This window comes from Sapajus apella, unplaced genomic scaffold (genome assembly GCF_009761245.1).
Source record: "Sapajus apella isolate SASKATOON/1434 unplaced genomic scaffold, GSC_monkey_1.0 scaffold29, whole genome shotgun sequence".
Lineage (NCBI taxonomy): Eukaryota > Metazoa > Chordata > Mammalia > Primates > Cebidae > Sapajus > Sapajus apella.
In genome coordinates, this window is record NW_022436969.1 from 18,862,531 (window position 1) to 18,881,097 (window position 18,567).

The 18,567-nt window shown below is 39.5% G+C and overlaps 1 protein-coding gene and 1 long non-coding RNA gene across 17 annotated transcripts in view; one reads left to right on the forward strand and one right to left on the reverse strand.

The window, feature by feature from the left end:
* The window catches only part of PTPRM (protein tyrosine phosphatase receptor type M), an 816,519-nt gene that overhangs the window by 504,495 nt on the left and 293,457 nt on the right, over positions 1-18,567 (forward strand). The gene's annotated exons all lie outside the window — the stretch shown is intronic.
* On the reverse strand, positions 9,445-16,807 carry LOC116561592. The gene is made up of 2 exons (XR_004273501.1): positions 16,725-16,807; positions 9,445-9,521 (listed from the first exon to the last, which is right to left on the reverse strand). It is a non-coding gene; the product is annotated as an uncharacterized LOC116561592 (long non-coding RNA).

Consider the following 18,567-nt stretch of genomic DNA (forward strand, 5'->3'; position numbering starts at 1 on the left):
CCCAAGCTCAAGGGATTCTTCTGCCTCAGTCTCCCAAATAGCTGTGATTACAAGCATTTGCTACTGCATACAGCTAATTTTTGTATTTTGGGTAGCAGGGTTTCACCGTATTGGCCAGGCTGGTCTTGAATTCCTGACCTCAGGTGATCTGCCCATTTTGGCCTCCCAAAGTGCCAGGATTACAGGTGTGAGCCACCATGCCCAGCCAAGACTGTTTTAAAATAATTTCTTTTTGGGCAATATACCTGTACGTTTTCCCAGCCTTCTTTCCTGGTCTTTACAAAGTGCCAAGCACACTCCAAAGTGCTGTTCCTTTTTCTGCCATAGGCCTCACTAAGACATTATTTTGTGGTTGCTTATTTTTACACATTTTCTAATTGTTTTTTGGAGGTTTTGATATCTTACTAGTACTTGGTGTCTTCAGGCTTCCTATTCTTATGTCTATAAAAACACAGATCCAAATGCTTGTCAGAGTCCAAAATACATAACTTTGACTGCACACGTTACATCATTTCATAAGGCCCAGTTCTCTAAGTCCGTGACAATTTTGCTTTGTGTTGTCTCACCCTCTTTTATGTTTGTCATAGCACCAAGTTTTTGTCAAGCAGTGTTGCCAAGTTCAGCACTGCTCTGCTTTTATGAAACGTCATCCAGCGTTAGTGAATATGCTCCTTGAATTTGCCAGGGGCACTTTGCATCCAGTCTCTAATACTTCTTCCTGTGTTAGCATCTTGAAATTAATAAATTTATATCCATGTTCGTTATTCACATCTGTAATCCTAGAATCATGACCAATCCTTATGGGACATCATTCAGTAAGCATTACAGGGAAACTTGCTGTAGACATCACCTTTACTGGAAGGATACCTATCTTAAAAGGGTAAATTGTCTTGGCACAAATTTGAGAGAGGAAATTATTTCAACCTCACCTGTCGAAAAGTTTTTTTTTTTTTTTTTTTTTTTTTTTTTGCAGAAAAGTGAATGCTGTCTTCAAGGGATGAATTATATAGTACAACATAATGGGACTGATTATCTGTAGAATAGATGGAAGACCAATATAGCAAGAAAGACTAGTTTGGGGGAAAAAATGTGTATAGTACCCTTGAACTAAATAGGGTATATTAAAATTCTCAATTTCGTGTAATGTTTAGACAAATAAGAACTCTGATTAGGGAATTATATGGACCTAAATATAAAGCCATAATGTAAATTAAAACATTTGAACACATCTGGAAATCTGCAAAATGCACATGTAATCAAACTGCAATAAAAGAAAGCTTTTCCCAAATGATAAGATAAATGCTAGGAGGAGGGAAATGGAAGTGAACATCTGTTTTCTTTCCTGGATTTTGCACAGTATTGTGTGTTCAGAAATACTGTCATTGTGTGATTTCCAAAACCCATTTTTTTCAGTTGATTTGATTTTTTTAAAATCCATATTCATTGATGTTGAAAATTGAGTTGAACTTCGTTTATGCACTTCACTAAGTAAGATGGTAATGTATTGATTTCACTGCAAACACTCAGCTTGGTTCATGTAGATTATTGAAATTGCACCAAACTCTCAATGTAAATGATTGTTGTCTTTTTATTGATCAAGACATTAGCTCTGTCACATAAAATTATTTAAGTCCTGAGATGGCCAAGAACACAGATTCCATCATTCCAGCCAGTATAGTAGTACCTAGATTTTTAATGTCTGTTTATGGATTCAAAGTTTTTTTAATCAATAAGATAGGGAAAAACTTTATTTTCTTTCTTTTATTTATTTATTCTTTTTTGGAAACAGGTTCTTACCCTGTTGCCCAGGCTAGAATGCAGTGGTGCAATCGTAGCTCACTGCTGACTTGACCTTCCGAGGCTGAAGCGATCCCTCTGCCTCAGCCTCCAGAATAGACATTAGAGACAAGGATGCACAGTGCCCCTGGCAAATTCAAGGAGCATATTCACTAATATGACATGACTCTTCATAAAAGCACAGCAGTGTTCAACGTGGAAACCAGGGCACCTCAAATGTGGAAGTGAAGCCAGAGAGAGATTATTATTATTATTGAAAGCACTTTGGGAGGCAAAGGTGGGAGGATCACTTGAGGCCAGGAGTTTGCCACCAGCCTGGGTAATGTAGCAAGACACTATCTCTACAAAAAAATAGAATAAAATAAAATAAAAACACATAGCTAAGCATGGTTATGTACCTGTAGTTCCAAACTGGCCATGGTTGTGTGTGCCTTTACTCAGGAGGCTAAGGGTGGAGAATTGCTTGAGCCCAGGAGCTCAAGACCAGCCTGAACAACATAGAGAGACCCATCTCTACAAAAAAAAAAAAAAAAAAAAAATTTTTTTTCAAAGAAATACAGGAGATAACCATGCATTTTCGTTTAAAACAATTTCTCTAGTTCAAGGTTATGAAGTATAAATCAAGGTTGGTTTGTTTTCTCAAGCAGCAGTAACCCATTTGTTTATCTCACTGTCTATAAGTCCAAGGGAAGAGATGTTCATTCCATGAACACTACCTTCCTAAACATCCCATTCTCTTCTCCACACAAGGAGCCTTTGAGCATGCCAACCTCATGGGGTTCTTGTGAAAACTAAATGAGTTGATATTTTTTAAAAGTTCAAACCATGCTTTGCACATACAGCCATGTAAGTGTTGACTCTTGCCTTAGCAATAGTTCACATTACACGTTTCTGTTCATAAGACCAGCTCTGGTCCTCCAGCAATTTCCTTTGTTTGTCTCATTTTATTCAATTCTAGTATCATGAAAAATCTAATTTTACATGAAAAATATAATTATTTCCTCTATCAACAGAATTCACATAAATTGGTATTTCTCTGATGCATTTTACATTTGATTGCCTGGAGCTACCTGTTTATTTGTGGATTGGCAGGTTTTTCAGGAATTTATCTTATAAATAATTAGCAAACTCCCCGCCTCAAATCTATATAATAACTCAGAAAAAAAAAATGGATGTGTTTCCCTATTGCTCCTGAATAATTTCCTAATTGTGGTTATTATCAGCTTAACTGAATCAACTTAGCCATAAAACAAACAAAATTGGTCTTCTGCTTATAACTACTCTAAAAGGAAACAGTCTGCAACATGGTAAATTTCACAATGTGGCATGAGTATGAAGAGCTAGTGAGGCATATTACTTACGTAACTCAACAAAGCCTAATGTTCTAGTCACCCTTTAAGTATATGAATCTTCCACTTTATTAAAAGAAAGATAAAAGAAAGGTATTTGTGATTCACATGCCATTTTGTAACCACTCGGTCCTTATAATTATGTTAGAATTTACTCCCCAGATTCCAGAACTTGTTCTTTTAATCAAAATAGGCTTGTTCAGGAGTTTGATCCTGGTTTAGAGGAGTCAGTTAAATACTGATTTGAAAATGTTTTCTATTACTTATTTTTAAAAGGTTATTCCTTTATAGTATTTTCCTGCTGGAATGACAATATTATTTTGAGAAACAAAAAACGTATAGCATAAAACCTTGCAATGCAAAGTTTTCCTTAAGATATAAATATTCTGACCAGGCGCAGTGGCCCATGACTGTAATCCTAACATTTTGGGAGGCCAAGGTGGGAGGATTGCTTGAGCTCAGGAGGTCAAGGCAGCAGTGAGCTGTTATTATGCTATTGCACTCCAGCTTGGACGACAGAGCCAGACCCTGTCTCAAAAAGCAAAAAATGTAAATGTTTTGTAATATAAATTTGAAAGTGGTTTTATTTTAACTTAGCCTATCATAAATTAATATATGGGCTAGATATGGTGGCTCATGCCTGTAATCCCAGCACTTAAGGAGGCCAAGGTGGGAGGATTGCTTGAGCCTAGGAGTTCAAGACCAGCCTTCGCAACAAATCGAGACCCTATTTCAATTATAATTAAATTTTTAAAATTTAAAACAGTAAAAATAAATCAGTATATGGTTTCCAGATCTAAACAATGCTTGCTCTAAATTAATTAGAAACTACTGAATCCATCAGTAATTAATAATCAAGATCATTACCCCTAAACTACATGATCATATGAAATGTTGCACATAGCCTTTTAGACAGAATTATCCATTCTTTCTTTGGCATATGTTAACGAGAGAACTTACAACATTTAAATAATCGCTCTCTTTACACATCACATATATTGTGGGCCTAATTTTTAAAATGAGTGCATAACATAGGGAAAGGGCACACTTTGGAATTAGATAAACATAGTTTCAAATCCAAGCTCTCTTCACTTGTAGTTATGCCACTGTTAAAAATTTATTCTTAGCCTTTCTGAGGCTGGACTTGCCTATGTTTCCACAGCAAGGATATATCCCCCTTATATCTTACAGCTGTGCTAGGATTGCATTTGTTAAATACTCATGAGATTGCAAGCCCAAGGTGTTGGGGATATGGAGGAGGCTGCTATGGGCTCTCTTCTCCAGGGGTTGGCAACGTAAATGAGAAAGAGAGCAACATTGAATCTAGGGGCCTGTCGTGAGTAGGGATAAGGATGGGAACCAGTGGCTGGACCAGGGAGTGGTCAGTACAGGAAAGAGCCAGCTAAGACTTCAGAGAAGAGGTAACCCTGGGGCCGAGTAGCTGAATCTTGACAGATGCCTGTTGTTAGAGGGTATATGTGATGTTGAGTATGTTGCCAGGGAGGTTAGATATGGCGCAAGGAATAAAAAATGAGAGAGACAGGTTGGTTCCATGAGGACAGGGAGGACTGAGTAGTTTGGCCTGATCTGAGAATGAGAAGTGTGTTACAATCAGAAAGGGGTGGGATGGGAGAAGAAGCAGGGGAGATACAGGATGAATTGGACAGCCTTGCACTCCATACCAGTGAGTAGCCATTCAGGGGATTCAGATCAGGGAAAAAATGTAAGGGAGAGCCACAGCAGCAATGGAGGACGGGTTAGAGGGCATGGGGCCTCAGAACAAACAAATGGAGAGGCATAAAGCCTGGAGAATGTGCTGGGCCCAGTTAAGATAGAGCTAACCCTGAGGGCATGGAGGAAGGGGGTTTCATAAATGCCAAATGCTGATTTTCATTAGAAATAGGATTTAGAGAAATCAAACACACTTAGTCCTTTTTAGAAGGACTAGAAGAGAATATATTGATGATAAAAATACTTTTTAGGGTATTGTCAAACTGAATACTAGAACACTTGAAATTGAAAATCTAGCCTAGCAATGGCTTTCCAATAACTCATTGGAAGTCACTAATTATATAAATATTTTTAAATCCCAATTTTCATAAGCAGTAAAAAAAAATTGTTTAGTCTCTCTTGTTTGAAAGAACCTTCTGGATCTTTCTATCATTGCTTCTCCTATCTTCCTTATATTACACCACCCTAATGCCTTTGCTGTGAGCCTGTGTTCACCAATTTTGTGATGGTGACTGTATTTGTTGGGGTGTAACTGCAATGCCTACTCAATGGATGTAGGTGGCATCTCCGATTACTGAAAGCAAGTGTGAAATGCTTCTCTCAGCTTCAGAAGGCATGCCAGCAGCATACTTAGTGGGTGATTGCAGTTCATACTTGGGTAGGGCCAGGGAAGACCTAAGTTGTTCATCATACTGCTTTGCTATTCCCGAAAGAACCGAACCCATGCCTGTCTCTGAAAAGGCAAATATTTGAGTTGGAACTACAGACTCCATGAAAGCTCTCAAGTGTCCTTTCACAGTGGAGGCCACACCTTGCACATTCCTGAAGGTGAGGGTGGGCTGTGTTGTGCGTTCCCCTCTTACTGGCCAGCTGCACAGAAGCCATTCGGGAGGAAGGAGGGAGACATTAAAGTCTACCTCATTTTCCATTGACTGCAGAGAAAGTTACATGGTGTTTCTTTTCTCTCATCTAGATAGACCATCTTTAAATGTTAATAGTGGAATAAATTAGAAATCATTTCAATTATAAATTCAGAGCACTAAATGATTGCAAATGGCTGTACTGAACAATATATTACTTTACAAATTGTAAAGCTGCCCTGCCATTTGCTCTTGGGAACCTCTGGGTCTTCTTAATCACGGTTATTGATTCAGGGAGTTTAAGGGATGAACTTCTAGAGGTGTTCCAAGCTAAAGCTGATAGCCTTTCTGGGAGAGAATCTTGGAAATATTGACAAAGATTAACTGATTTGACTATAGATGCCTCCCTTTCACGTATCTTTGTAAGGAAAGGTTGCAAGTTCTAAGAGACTGATCAAATGCGTGACCACTAACGTGGTATGCTTCTCAGGGCCCTAGACTGTTAGAACTGAGGGCCAACTCAGAGGCCCTGACCACGTTCCTCACGTTACACTGCTGCTGTGTCCTATTTTGGTGGAGGGCAGAGGGATGGGGGCACAGATACAGAAGGAATTCTGTTTTACATCGTTCTTTTCAGCAGAGCATTTTATCTACCAGCACTTATAAATATACACAATTTAGCTGTTTATTATAAGAACACCGGAGTACACAAAAGTGCAAATATGCCTTCTATTTCCTTCATAACTTTTGTGTTAAGTATACTGTGTTATGCTTGTGATGCTTTCCTGTATTTGGTTGTAGCTTAATTAAATTAATATTCAGTTTTTCAATCTGTTAGATAGTAGAAAGATTAGGGAGTGGTTTTGGTGTTCTTCTTCCCCCAGGTAATCATGCCTCTTTTGACATGTGTATATGGCCCAGTTCCTTCCTATCTCTACTTTAACCTGCTAAGTGTTTTCCTGTCCTGTGTCAATGTATTTTCTGCTCAATAAGTAGTAAGAGTTCTTTCCAATTATTAGTACCTAGTTAAAATCCTGGTCCTTCATGACATTGAAAAGTGTTGTAGGGGATTGACACTTAGCTACTATTCACTCATTTTTTGTTCATTCACCAGATATCTACTGACCACTTATTATCTCCAAGTCATTAATTGTGCTAGGGTTGTGATCAGTGCTGTCTAGAAAAGTCCAGGGTACTCTAAGAGTATATGACAGAAGGATGAAATCTCAACAGGAGAATCAGGCCTGTCTTACTGAGAATGTGTTACTTAAACTGAAACCTGAGGAGGAGGTAGGTAGGTAGGTTTACCAAGTAGGAGAGCAATAGGTAGAAAAGCCTAAGATAAGAGAAGTTAAAGAGACATAAACAGTGGTTATCCTAGTCAACAGAATTAAAAACACACACACACAAGGCTTGGCCATCACTCAGGAGCATTAATTAGATTTACATATAGTTGTGCCATACGGTCATGCACAGCATAAGGACATTTCATTCAACAGATTGCATATACGGCAGTGGTCCTGTAAGATTATAATACTGTATTTTCATTGCACCTTTTCTACATTTAGCTAGGTTTACAGATACTTCCCATTGTTTTACAGTTGCCTACAGTATTCAGTACAGTCACATACTGTATAGCTCTGTAGCCTAGGAGCAATAGTCTCTACCATACAGCCTCGGGGTGTAGTAGGCTGTACCATCTAGGTTACTGTAAGCACACCCTAGGATGTTTGCACAAACATGGAATGGCCTAATGAGGCACTTCTAAGAATATATCCCTATCATTAAGTGACTCATGACCATATTTAATGTTGAGAGTGAGCATTTTCCTAGGCTAAACATTGCATAAAACATATATAAATGTAATCAGAAATGCAAAAATCATTTGATCACAAAATGATTCTAATAATTTAGTTTTTGAATATCATTCAATACCTCTAACCTAATTAAGAGTGCAATAAATGTTTATTGAATGAACCTCATCTTTTTCTTGCCAGCAGGAGTAATATCACCTGAAACATTTATAGATAAGAAAACCTGAGACCTTGGTTTAACTAGTGGGATCTATCAGGAATAAGTAGAGTTTCAAATTATATTTTCATCCCTAAATAAAAGTTAAATACCATGACCCTTCCATAGAATACAGAACTGTGAAAGAACACCCTGCTTTTACCTTTGAAGCAATTTTTTTATTTTTATTTTTTTAGTAAGAAGAGTAATTGAGAAAGATTATTTCAAATAAGCCGTTGCTATAAATTCAGATCCCATCAGGAAGGTCCCTCCAACTTGTAGTATTCTACTGACTCTTGAAAAAACTTGTCTTCTCACCTCTTGGGGTCAGTAATGACAATCTCCTCTCTCCTTTTCTCTCTACCTTCCATCCCCACAATCACTGTCTTAGTTCATATTGGTCTTTCTCTGATCTGCAGGGTCTTCCCTCCCTGGTTTAATAACCCATCAGTGTCTCCCTATTGCCTTCAGCATGAATCCAGACGTTGTCTAATGGAGAAGCCTCTGGCTTCTGCTCACTTCCTGGGGCAGCCTCTCTTCCACCTATAAATATATGCCTGAGAATATAGTGGGTGGTTCCATGCCATTTTGTGGGTTTGTTTATTTTGTAATTGATGTTTCTTTCATTGAATCTTCTCGCTTTTACCCTCCCTCCTCTGTCCTGCCTACACACACAAACACACACACACTCTCTCTCTCTCTCTCTCTCTCTCTCTCTCTCTCTCTCTCTCTCTCCTCTTTCTCTTTTTCTCTCACTATTTCCACTCCCCTCCTGGGTATGCTCCAGATGTCACCTCCTCGGAGAGCCCACTCTGCCCCCTGCCCATCTGTGTCCTGCAGCTCTCCTAGAGAACTCAGCCCAAGATTTACTGCACTGGCTGGTGACTGCTTGCCCTGGTCACCTACCATCTCCTTCAGGGCCAGGCCTTTCCTCTGTAATTTTACCTCTGTATTTCCAATCATGGTTCTGTGCCAGGCATAGCCTTCCACAATTACTTGTTTATTTGTTTTGTTTTTATTATTTATTTCTCATTTTTAAACAAACTGTAGAAAAATTTTTTACTGAGGCAGAAATATGACTGGGTTTGCATATTAGATCAACCACTGGGGCTGGGACATTGGGGAAGTAAATGGGCCCGTGTGGCAGAACGTTAACAGATTACCATGGATGGATACATCAAAACTGTCTCTTGCAAACACAAAAGCTTTTGATTGGAGCAGGCTGTGCTCAGTAGTTCCACCTCCCAGTTCTCTCCAAATAACTGAAGTTTCATTTAGTAGAGGATCTGACATATAATCTCTCTGATGTAAGCAATTCATACAACCTAATGGTTTAGAATGGTAGTATCACAAACTTAAGAGAACACTTGGCACAGACACGGAAGACTTGGGTTTGAATCTAGGCTATGTCATTTATTAATTGTGTGACATAGTCACCCTGTGTATTAAGCTATTCCTGCATTGTTACAAAGATACACAAGACTGGGTAATTTATAAAGAAAAGAGGTTTAATTGGCTCTGCGTTCTACAGGCTTTATGGGAAGCATGGTGCTGGCATCTGCTTGGCTTCTGGAGAGGCCTCAGAAGCCTCCAATCTTCCACTTAGAATCATGGCAGCAGGTAAAGAGACAGGAGGCATGTCACATGGGGAAAGCAGGAGCAAGAAGACAGAGAGTGAGGAGGGAGATGCCACACACTTTTTTTTTTTGAGATGGAGTCTCTGTCACCCAGGCTGGAGTGCAGTGGCACAGTCTGGGCTCACTATAACCTACACCTTGTCAGTTCAAGCTATTCTCCTGCCTCAGCCTACCAAGTAGATGAGATTACAGGCACCTACCATTATGCCTGGCTAATTTTGTATTTTTAGTAGAGATGGGGTTTCACCATGTTGTCCAAGCTGGTCACAAACTCCTGACCTCAAGTCATCTGTCCGCCTTGGCTTCCCAAAGTCCTGCAATTACAGATGTGAGCCACCACACCCAGCCAGATGCCACACATTTTTAAAAGACCAGATCTCACGCAAACTCAGAGTAAGATATCACTTATCCCCAAGGAGATGGCCCAAGCCACTCATGAAGGATCTTCCCCGTGATCTAAACACCTCTCACCAGGCCTCACCTCCAACAGGGAGGGTATCCCACCTCCAACAGGGAGGGATCCCATCTCCAACAGGAAGGGATCAACCCCATGATCCAAACACCTCTCACCAGGCCCCGCCTCCAACAGGGAGGGTGTCCTGTCTCCAACAGGGAGGGATCCCACCTCCAACAGGGAGGGTATCCCACCTCCAGCAGGGAGGAATCCCATCTCCAACAAGGAGGGATCCCACCTCCAACAGGGAGGGTGTCCCACCTCCAACAGGGAGGGTATCCCATCTCTAACAGGGAGGGTATCCCACCTCCAACAGGGTGGGTATCCCATCTCCAACAGGGAGGGATCTGACCCCATGATCCGAACACCTCTCACCAGGCCCCACCTCCAACTCCCAATTGGGAATTACATTCAATATGAGATTTGGGTAGGGACAAATATCCAAACTATATCACCTTGTAAATTCTCTGTTTCCTCATTTATAAAATTGGTATCAAATATGCTGCTTGCCTGTCTTACAGCCTGATCAGGAGGATTATGATCAGTGAAAATTATTTGCAAACCAAATTGCTCAAGATAATAAAGTTATAATATCCTGATTTGCTTAAAAAAATGTTGACTAGATTGCTCTTCAGTCTTTATCCCCATTATACTCTGCTTTTAGTAGTATAGTTAAAATTTCTAATCATTTTAACTTTTATACTGATATGCTGTGGTTCTCACCTACATAGGAACTATGTTTTAATAGTAACTCATATTTGACAATAATTTTAGGGAAGTTGTAAGAAATGTGTGTTTGGTATTAATATTGTGCATTCATTTGGTAAAATCATCAATGTTTTAGATCTCTTCTTCCATCAAAATATCCCAGCAATAAGAGAAGGCATTATTGGCAGGACTATTTATAGATAACAGCTTATTCCAGGGAGTGCAAGTGCAGTGTTGTTAAGAACCATAAAAAATACCACCATAGCATGGAGTCTGCTGCATCTGGATTTAAATTCTTATTTGCTAAGATTTAATGTCTTTACCTCATTATTATTATGGAGAATTAGTGACCTGTAAGCAAAGCAGTCAAGAGAGCATCAAACACAGATGTTATCTGTTCAGTACAGGAAACCTTTTCTTATTGTTGATTTCTGTAGTGACAGAAACAACTTATAGATGACACAGTAGCCCCTTTTATTCTGCCCATGTCTTGGGAGATTTTCTGGGTTCTAGTATTATATTCCTAAACCTCAGTTATATTCTTCTGAGCAGCTTGTGATAGAGGAATAATAATTACAGCAATAGAAAATGAATAATCATTATTACTTGGATTGAGGAGCTGTGACGTGCCAAGCCCACGCTTGGTTCTGAATGAAATAATTTCTCATGGCGCAGAGCAGTCTTCTTCGCTAGATGCCAGTATTCCCACCTTACAGTTGAAAGAACTGAGATTCAGGAAGGTTAACAGACTTGTTTACTGTAATCTCAAAGCCATGAGCTTCCCGTGTAACACTTAATTTTGTGCTCAGAGCCACAGGGCACATGACCTGTCAGGACCTTGCCTCCTCTTGGGAGTTGTGCCCGTTCTCTTGTCCCCCACTTTTTTTGATCAGAAGATGTCTTTCCTGCTGGCTCTTCAGAACCAACATGGTTACCTCCCTTTGCAGACATGGACTGTCCTGCACAGTAATATCCTTTCTTTATTATCTTTTCTAGTTCAGGCATGCCTTGCAGTTATTGCAGGCTCAGTTCCAGATCACTACAATAAAGTGAATATCATAATAAAGCAAGCCACACACATTTTTGGTTTCCTAGTGCATGTAAAAGTTATGTTTATACTATACTATAGTCTGTTAAGTGAGCAATAGCATTATGTCTTAAGAAATGTGTCTACCTTAATTAAGAAACACATTATTGCTAAAAGTACTGATGATCAGCTGAGCCTTCAATGAGGCATAATCTTTTTGCTGGTGGAGGGTCTTTCCTCGAGGTGGATGACTGCTGACTAATCAGGGTGGTAGTTGCTGAAGGTTTGGGTGACTGTGGCAATTTCCTAAAATAAGACAATGAAATTTGCCACATCAGATGACTTTGCCTCTCACAAAAAATTTCTCTGTAGCATGGGATGCGTTGGAAAGCATTTTATCCACAGTCAAACTTCTTTCAAAATTGGAGTCAGCCCTCTCAAACCTCGCTGGTGCGTTATCAACTGTGTTGCTTTAATATTCTAAATCATTTGTTGTCATTTCAACAGTGGTGACAGAATCTTCATCACAAGTAGATTTCATCTCAAGAAACCATTTCTTTGCTTACCCATAGGAAGCAACTTCTTATCCATTAAAGTGTGATCATGCAATTGCAGCAATTCAGTCACATCCTCAGGCTCCACTTCTAATTCTAGTTGTTCTTTCCACCACATCTGCAGTGACTTCCTCCACTGAAGTGTTGAACCCCTCAAAGTCACCCTTGAGGGTTAGAATCAACTTCTTCTAAGCTCATGTTAATATTAATATTTTGACCTCCTCCCATGAATCACAAATGTTCTTAATGGCATCTGGAATAGCGACTCCTTTCATTTGACTTTGACCAGACCCGTTAGACGAATAATTATATATGGCAGGTATAGCATCACAAAATCTGTTCCATGAGACATAGAAGTTGAAATGACTCCTTGACCCATAGACTGCAAAATGAATGTTGTGTTAGCAGGTGTGAAAGCAGCATTCATGCCATGGATGTCTCTATCAGAGCTCATGAGTGATCAAGTGCATTGTCAAATGAGCAGTAATATTTAGAAACGAATCTTTTTTTCTGAGAAGTGGGTCTCAACAGTGGGCTTAAAATAGTCAATAAACCATACTGTAAACAGATGAGGTGTTATCCAGGCTTTGTTGTTCCATTTCTAGAGCACAGGCAGACTAGATTTAGCATGATTTTGAAGGGCATTAGAATGGTAAATGAGCATCGGCTTTGACTTAAACTTGCTAGCAGCGGAGCTCCTAACACGAGAGCCCCTAACACGAGAGTCAACCTGTCCATTGAAGCCAGACATTGACTTCTCCTCTTCAGCTATGAAAGTCCTAGATGGTGTCTGCTTCTAATAGAAGGCCGTTTCACCTATAATGAAAATCTGTGGTTTAGTGCAGTCACCCTCATCAGTGACTCTAGCTAGTTATGGACAACGAGCTGCAGCTTCTACATCAGCACTTGCTGCTTCACTTTGCACTTTTATGTTATAAACAAGGCCACTTTTCTTCAACCTCATGAACCAACCTCTGCTAGCTTCAGACTTTTCTTCAGCAGCTTCCCCACTTCCCTGAGCCTTTATAGAATTGAAGAAAATTAGAGTCTTGCTCTGCACTAGGCTTGGTTTAAGAGATTATCATGGCTGGTTAGATCTTCTATCCAGACCACTCAAGCTGCTTTGATAGTGTATGCAGACCACTCAGACTTTCTTCTTATCAGCAGTCAGGCCATTTCACTTCCCTATCATTCATGTATTCACTGGAGTGGGATTTCTAATTTCCTTCAAGGACTTTTCCTTTATATTTACAACTTGGCTAACTGTTTGGTGCAAGAGGCCTAGCTTTTAAACTGTTTTGGCTTTTAACATGCCTTCCTCACTACGCTTAATAATTTCTAGCTTTTAATTTAGAGTGAGAGACTTGCAGCTCTTCCTTTCTCTTGAAAACTTAGAGGCCATTGTATGGTTATTTGTTCTAATTTCAGTATGGTATGTCTTAGGGGATAGGGAGGCCCAGTGCCAGGGAGAGAGATGGCTGTCTCATATGGACACAGTTTGTAGCACCCCAAAACAATTGCAAGAGTAACATCATAGATCACTGATCACAGATCCCCGTAACAGATGTAATAATAATGAAAAAGTTGGAAATATTGCAAGAATTACCAAAATGTGGCACAGAGACATGAAGTAAGTGCATGCTGTCAGAAAAAAACTGGCACTGACAGACTTGTTCAAGGGAGGGTTGCCAGAAACCTTCAATTTATAAAAACTTCAGTATCTCTGAAGCACAACAATGTGAAGTGCCTTATTAAGGTAGATACACCTTTATTAAGAAAATACATTACACCTTTGTTTCTGTGTTGTAATCATTGGAATCTCTGAGGTTTATCCCTACTGCTTGCTTAATTCTTAGTGCAATACTTTTGTTTTCTTCATTATTTCCTTGTTATTATTTTTAAACTGAAACATTTTTGGGTTTTTGGTTTGTTTTGTTATGTTTTAGAGGTGGAATCTCACTCCATTGTCCAAGCTGGAGTACAGTAGCATGATCTTAGCTCACTGCAGCCTCAAATTCCTTGGCTCAAATGATCCTCCCACCTCAGTCTCCTGAGTATCTGGGACTACAGGTGTGTGCCACCACACCCAGCTAGTTTTTCTTATTTTCAGTAGAGCAGGGTCTCACTATGCTGCACAAGTTGGTCTCAAACTCCTGGGCCCAAGCAGTCCTCTTATCTCAGCTTGCGAAAGTGCTAGAACTACAGGCATGAGACAACGCACCCAGCCGTTGCTAAATGTTTAGCCATGTAATTTTGAGAACTTGAAGAACTTAAATGAAATTGTTTTCGAGCATCGGATTATTTTAATCAAATTAATCAGTGTTTTTCTGCTGGTATGTATGTTCTTTTTCCTTTCACCATTTTTATTAGTCTCCAGAGAATCAATAAATTAAGCATCAGTACTTTTGAGATGCTTATAAGTGGCTTTTTAATGGTTCCCTTTTATTATTGGAGAAATGCAGACTGCAGGAGCATCTTAAACCTCGGGGCTAAATGTGCTTTTGTCACAGTTTTCAAACCTTTTGAAAACGCTCTATCTGTGGCTAAAATTGTTTAGGGAAAGGAAGTGACTTCTAATAATTTTTCTTTTTTTATTGAGGTACACATAGGATCAAAATATCATTCAGTGGTAAAACTTCAGTGTCAGTATTCCTGCTTTTTATAGAGCTTGGTTTTATTATTGCTTACTATTGCCGAGTCGCTACACTGAGTGTTAGCAGAGGGTGCCCCATCCCTTACTACCACCACCACCGCTATTACCACCCTGCCTGCTTTTAAGTGAGTTTTATCGTATTAAAAAATAGTACCCTGGATTCCTTTACTGCCAGAAAACAAAGATCATTTTTATTAATGTTGCTCCTAGGATGACAATGTCAGTCATCTCTTTGAAAATTCACTTTGGAAACTAAGTTTGTTCCTTAAGAACCTTTGAAAAGAAGCTTTAAAAATGGCAGGGAAGATAATAATAATAGAGTAGATGTATTTGAGCTTTTATACAATGAAACTTAATTTAACTTTCCCTCAAACTCCATTTCAGACGTGCTTTTGTGCATGAAAATATGCTGCCTAGCCTTCCCTCCCCTAATTTTCACATTTGCTTTTCTTTAGCATAATCTCTTCTGAAGGATTCTGTGCACTGGATCAGACCTCCAGTCTCATTCCCGGCCCCCATTCTGAGGGCAGTAATACCAGGCCACCTGTGGGAGGGTGTGCAGGGAGGCTGCTGTAGATGGGGAAGGCCAGGATGGCTCTCAAACCACTGCCACCACCCTCCCTGCACACACAAAAAAACCAACAACATACTTATGTAATATTTTGATATAACTTTAGGGATTAAAATCGATATCCAAGGAAATACTAAGAACAGGAAATTATGGCCTTTGTAGCCTGAGGAGTGATTATAGACTTGACAGAGAATAGTTACAAGTTTGCCTGATTTTGGAAAGAGAGAGGAGAAAAAAGACCAAGACCATGCCTGCCTCCAAGCTTCTTTCCCAGCCCACACTCAGGTACCTCCTTCTTCATCCTCACCTCAGGCTGTGTGGGTGCCTAGTAGGGGAGTCAAGACTAGGAAGCCTGCTTTTCATGAGTGAGGGAGACCCTGCCATTCTTGGGTAGCTCTTGGGGACTCCTGGGGCATACCTGCCGAGACCTGGGCAGTATTTGATGTAGGGGCCAGCTTATTACCTTCCATCTTCTGTGCTACTGATGAAGGGTGTTTGCAAGCAATTGGAGTGAATGGAGACTCTGTTGGAGATCTATTAATAAACATGTTGGCTTTTTTGTTTTTGTTGCTGTTGCATTATCTTTAATTCCAGGAGAATGTTGGTGATGGTAGCATTGCATAAGCAGTTTTAGGGTGAGAACGTTTGGATACCAGGTTCAGGCCAGATGCCCTCAATATAGAAGATGCTAGAAGAGATTTTAACATAGAGATTGATACATCCCTGGGTCCTGTTACTTTGTCCTTTGTCCAAACCCTTATCAGATCCTTGGCACCTTAGTTCTTCATTGGTGTGACCTATTTCTAACACTCTTAGACTAGGCTTTTCAAGGACAGACCGTCTGTGCCTAATTCCTCTGTTTATTCTTCCCCTGTGCCTGTAACAAGGCTTGATATGTGATGAATATTTTGGAAAGAAAGGATGGAGGAAACATGAGTGAAATAATTTTCTTCTCATTTGCTGATGTCACAACTTGCCAGATCTTGTGCCTAGAGTCATAAAATATTAGAGCCTGAAGGACCTTAGTGGTCAGTCAGTGATTGAGATGCAAAGCTGGAGCCAGCTGCCTGTGGACAGTGATTCCCAAGTCAGTGCCCTCTCACAGGCAGCCCCTTGTGCGTACCTGCCTTCCTCTGATAGTCAGATTTCTACTCCAGCTCATCTGGCCCAAAGCACTGGAACTTTTTGGGACGGAAAGATTTTGAAATGGATATAATACAGACATGTAAGAATGAAGATACTTGGTGTGGCCTTGATAGTATTCTCCTTCTATTTTTATTTTTATTTATTTTATTTTATTTTTGAGACAGAGTCTTGCTCTGTCGCCCAGGATGGAGTGTAGAGGCACAATCTCAGCTCACTGCAGTGTCCACCTCCTGGGTTCAAGCAATTCTACTGCCTCAGCCTCGAGAGCAGCTGGGACTACAGGCGTGCGCCACCATGCCAAGCTAATTTTTCTTATTGTTTATAATTTTGTTTTGTTTTAGTAGAGACGGGGTTTCACCATATTGGCTAGGCTGGTCTGGAACTCCTGACCTCATGATCCACCCACCTCAGCCTCCCAAAGTGCTGGGATTACAGGCGTGAGCCACCATGCCCAGCCACTTTCTATTTTTATTTAAATCATCAGGGCTATTTAAGAGAACATACTTTTAGTAATAGTAACTGATTTTGGAGTATAATTTTGTAGTCATGTGTTTATGAAATTGAGATGATTAAATTGTGTCAAATTTATGTGAAATAGGAAATGCAAAGGAAAATGTCTTCACTTGTTAAAAGCAGGAGAAATCACTCTTAAAGATGTTCCATCTAGGACTAATTTACTCGAAGTGTGGTGCCTGTTGTGAAGATTAATGACAGGTGGCCTTTTACAGAGCTTCTCAGCCTGAGTCTAATGTTCTAGTTGTTCTTTTTATTATCCCAAGCCTCCATAACTAAAGAATTTTTTTCACCCTGCCCTTTGTTCATAATATGGGACTGTAATTGAGTTCATATTTCTCACCCAGCCTTTCAGCTGTAATTAATATTTTATTATATCAGATTTTATCACTAACTAGCAGAGCGGCAGGATATTGAATGGAGTGTGGGTGTGTGCGCACAGACACACACCCACAGAGCAGTAGTAACTTACTGATGCCAGACAAGCTCCTTGTTATGAGTTACGGCTGAAAGAGCAAAAAAAATGCTTGCGGTGCCTCACAAATATTCCACAGCAATTTCTTGTCAGTCTTATCTACATCAGAGCAAGATAAAGGGAAATTAAAGTTGCTAACACAGAATATTCAGCCCCACAGGTCTGTTTATGCTGTGCGGTGTGTTACCCATTGCCCATTGTCTGTATAAAACTAGTTACCATTCATCATTAATAATTTAATGAACAGGAGTGTGTCAGGTCAGCTACTCTCAGCATTACCAGCAGGACTTTAAGGAATCCAGGCCGTAATGACAAACCCTGAATTCTGATTTTTTTCCACTAATTTTAACCTGGTGACTTGCTTTTAAAAGCTGAGTTGAGTTTTACCAGATTGTTTGGAATATTAGGGTGTCATTTCAGTAAATGCTGACAGATTTAGGAAAAGACAATGTCATAGCAAAGAACAAGAGGAAAATAAATTCATTGTGGTTGCATTGCGGTAAACCTTAGTTATACATTTATTTTTCATTCTTTACATGTAATTAATATTTTCATTTTATTTCATCTTCCCCCATATTTAATCTTCAGGAAGATATCAATACTAATCTCCATTCTTTTTATACATATAGAATGGATAGTTTTACCAAAAATTGCATATCAAGCCAAAAGTCACTATTAAATACAATAAAATGAACAATATTCTAAGTCCCTGAAAGGATCAGAAGTCCTGTTTTAGAGGCTTAGCAAAAACAACAATGAAAGGGTCATAACTTTTCTCTCTCTCTCTCTTCCTCACTTCCCTATCTTCTGTAACCAACTTGTTACCCTCTAATATCTTAGGCTGAAAAGAAGCATGATAAATGGATAACAAAAGTGGATTTACAACTCATCTCAAAATAAATTAGGACAAAAAATTTTAAGTCAATTTCACATATGTATGAGGCTTCCTCTCCAAGAACTCAAAGTTAGGAAAAAACTAAAAACATTTTATCACATTTGAACTTTCAAGTCTAAAAAAGTAGATGAAAGATGTTCAGATGTTCTTTTCTAGGTTATACTTCATGTGCTATTCCATATAAATG